The 4098-nt window shown below is 36.1% G+C and overlaps 1 pseudogene; it reads left to right on the forward strand.

Annotated features, from left to right (window-relative positions):
- Positions 1 to 2623: 2623 nt before the first annotated feature.
- LOC144256999 (thymidylate synthase-like) lies at positions 2624 to 3340 on the forward strand (annotated as a pseudogene).
- The last annotated feature ends 758 nt before the right edge of the window (positions 3341 to 4098 follow it).

Here is a 4098-nt window from a genome sequence, read left to right on the forward strand (position 1 = left end):
AGTCTCTAAACCACTATATAAATGTGAAACATTATTATACACCATAATTTTCTTGTTTTTTGTCCAGGGAAAACTGGAGATTTTTTTAGAACCAAGAAATAAAATAAAAACTTAAAGAATCTCCCCCTGCCCTGCCGCCATTTTTTATAGTCTGTAAGTTGGAAATAGTATTAGTTTTGTCAATAACTAATCTAATCTTTTATGGGCTATTCTTTGTATATCCTAAGAATACCTGTAAATCACAGTTGAGAATACATGTTCCAAAGATTTTATAATTTTATAATTAACATTTAGTATTGTTTATTATGTATGACTTGGGGAGGGTGACTAGTTTCATTTTTTTCAATTTTTATGTTGTCCAGGTCAACTTTTGTAAATATTCCATCCTTTTCTCACCGGTATAAAATGTCATAAATAAAATTTGTAAATGTATAGGTTTGTTTCTGGACTTGATATTGTGTTCCATTAGTTTATTCTTTGTCCATGTGCCAATGTGATGTCTACTTGGGCATAAATCCTGGCTGCCTTCTTTACCATTTTCTGGCCTTGGCTACTCAGCCTCTGTCATTGTTTAATAATGGTGCCCACTTCACCATGCAGCTGTTGCTGAGCTATCCCTCATTGCTGACCTTAAAGTTTTAGGTCTTTCTTATCTTCTAAGTAATTCCCATGCCTCCCTTGAGTTCACAGTGCTGCCTCTCTTGACCCTGAGACATGGAAGAATTCTAAACAGTTGTCAAGTAGTCCTTGTTCTTCCTAGATGCCATCTATCCAGGACAGAAGGGTATAAGTCTGTCTGAGTTCCCAAACCTATGTGGGATTTCTGTTATCCATGCTTGGCTGACCAGGTTCCTCATTTTCTCTATGAGAAAGAGACCTGAACACTTTAGCTAATGCCTTAGTTGAGGAAATATCACCAGGTAAAAGAAATTAGAGAAGTGAATCATTTTTAAATATAATTACAAGTATATTATTATGCTATAAAATTAATAACACATGTTCAGAGACTTAAAATTTTAAAACTATCACCCTACTACATCAGTCTACATTTACATAAAAATAGCCAAAGTGATTAATTTTCCATCTACTCTCAAGAAATAGGAGTTTTTATATGTCTCACTTCTGCTATTTATTAAGAACCAAGTTTTCAAGATATTTTATAAGGACCCCATCCTACATATTAACTTACCAAATGGTAACTTGAAATATTAAATGAGAGGTACATTGTTAACTATCAGCAAAAAATGTTTTCATCTGAAAATACAAGTCCTCATTAATTATTGTCTAAAATTTTCATTGATGTAAATAGTTTATAATTAGGTTATGCTTATAGAGCACTTGGATTTTCTTTCATGCAGAGAGTGTAACAATTTGACCTACAATAATTGCTGAGAATTTCTTTATCAATTAAGACTTACTGAGAGTCTTTATCTGATGACACACACATGTTAGAGCACTAATCTACAGGATACACAAAGAACTCAAAAAATTTACCACAAAAAACCACAAACAACCCAATCAATAAATGGGCTAAGAAGCTGAACAGACACTTTTCAGAAGAAGATATACATTAAATCAACAAATATAGAAAAAAATGTTCAACATCTCTAGTAATTAGAGAAATACAAATCAAAACTATGCTAAGATTTCTTCTCATGTCAGTAAGAATGACAGTTATCAAGAATACAGGCAACAATAAATATTGGTGAGGATGTGGGGAAAAGGTACACTTATACATGCTGGTGAGACTGCAAATTGGTGCAACCAATCTGGAAAGCAGTATGGAGATTGCTTAGAAAACTTGAAATGGAAACACAATTTGACCCAGCTATCCCACTTCTTGGTCTATACCCAAAGGACTTAAAATCAGCATACTATAGTAATGCAGCCACATCAGTGTTCATAGCAGCTCAATTCACTCAATTCACAAAAACTAAACTGTGGAAGCAACCTAGATGCCCTTCAATGGATGAATGGATAAATAAACTGTGGTATATATACACACAGTGGAATATTGTTCAGCATTAAAAGAGAATAAAATTATGGCTTTTGCAGGTAAATGGATGGAGTTGGAGAATATTATGCTAAGTAAAATAAGCCAATCCCAGAAAACCAAAGACCAAATGTTCTCCCTGGTAAGTGGATGCTGATCCATAATGGGGAGAGGAGAGGCATGGGAAAAATGGAGGAATTTTAACTGGAGGTTAGGGAGGGTGCATGGGGGCAGGGAAGATGGTGGAATGAAATGGACATCATTACCCTATGTACATATGTATGACTGCACATATGTTGTGATGCTACATCATGTACAGCCATTGAAATGTAAAGTTGTACTGCAGTTGTGTACAATGAATCAAAATGCAATTCTGCTCTTATATATACCTAATTATAATGAATCAATTAATTTAAAAAAGACTACCAAGAGAGAGAGAGAGAGAGAGAGAGAGAGAGAGAGAGAGAGAGAGAGAGAGTGAGTTAGTTTTCATTGTACCCGCCACCAGCTCTGAGTTGCAGAAACAGGGTACAGAGCAGTGGCTGCAACCCAGGGAGCTGCAGTACCTGGGGCAAATCAAACCCATCCTGTGTTACGGCTTCAGAAATCATGCTACAGCCTGAGAGGTGAATTCCTCTGCTGACAACCAAATGTGTATTCTGGAATGGTGTTTTGGAGGAGTTGGTGTGGTTTATCAAGGGATCCACAAATGCTAAGAACTATCTTCCAGGCAAGTAAACATCTGGGATGCCAATGCATCTCAAGCCTTTTGGGATGGCCTGGGATTCTCCACCAGAAAAGAAAGGGACCTGGGCTCAGTTGGAGACATTTTTGGACAGAACACAAAGATATGGATTTAGATTATTCTGGTCAAGGAGTAGGCCAAATGTAAAAAGTGATCGACACCATCAAAACCAACCCTGAAGACAGAAGAATCATCATGTGTGTTTGGAAACCAAAAGATTTTCCTCTGATGGTGCTGCCTCCATGCTATGCCTTCTGCTAGTTCTACAAGGTGAATGGGGAGCTGTCCTCCTGGCTGTATCATAGGTCAGGAGTCATGGGCTTGGGCATGCCTTTCAACATCAGTGCTATGCCCTGCTTACCTTACATGATTGCACACATCATGGACCTGCAGCCAGGTGACTTTATTCATTCTTCGGGAATGCACATATTTACCTGAATCACATTGGGCCACTGAAAATTTAGCTTCTACAAGAACCAAGAGCTTTCCCAAAGCTCAAAATCCTTCAAAGGGTTGGGGCTGGGGATGTGGCTCAAACCGTAATGCGCTCACCTGGCATGCGCGAGGCGCTGGGTTCGATCCTCAGCATAAAAATAAAATGACTTACCAATTATTCTTCATTAGCTTTTAAGTATGTTACCACTGCAGACATAACTGCTATTATTTTAGTAATCATGTTTTGTTAACTGAGGAAGCATGAAAATCCTGAGAGAAGAAAGTGGAAACTTATATACTTTTAGCAAAAATATATAGTATTTCAGTCTCTTGGCTTCATGAAGACACTTGTGAGTTTCATTAGTTGTATAAGCTATTCCCTTCAATTTCAAAGTAACCCATCCATCATAACATATGAGCTTATGAATGCTTATTTGTTTTATATATTGCTGTAATAAAGAACTGTGTGCAAAAAAAGATTTATTAAATTGTACATAATAAAAATATGCCCTATAGGAAAGAAAGTAGAACAAATCAGACATAACTTTCCTGTGTTCATATATGAATATACCAACAAGGTAACTCCACACCATGTTCAATCCCAAGAATGGAATCCTAACTAGATCCCATTAAGTTATAATCCATATGTATAATACATCAAAAATACATTCACTGTTCCATATATCTAAAAAGAACAAACAAAAAATCAATTAAAAAATTATCTGCCTTGAGAAGGAGATATGTCCATACCTTTTTCACAGTGTTAATTAAAAATTATCTTCTATTTTTCACCAAAGACTTTGCAGTCTTTCTATTCTCAGGTATTATACATTTCTATTTATGCCCTCTTATAGAGAATTCTGTGAAACTATTGATGTAAATGATCTCAAGTTGATTTTACACAGTAGAACTTTCTTGGCCAACT

Source organism: Urocitellus parryii, chromosome 9 (genome assembly GCF_045843805.1).
Source record: "Urocitellus parryii isolate mUroPar1 chromosome 9, mUroPar1.hap1, whole genome shotgun sequence".
NCBI lineage: Eukaryota > Metazoa > Chordata > Mammalia > Rodentia > Sciuridae > Urocitellus > Urocitellus parryii.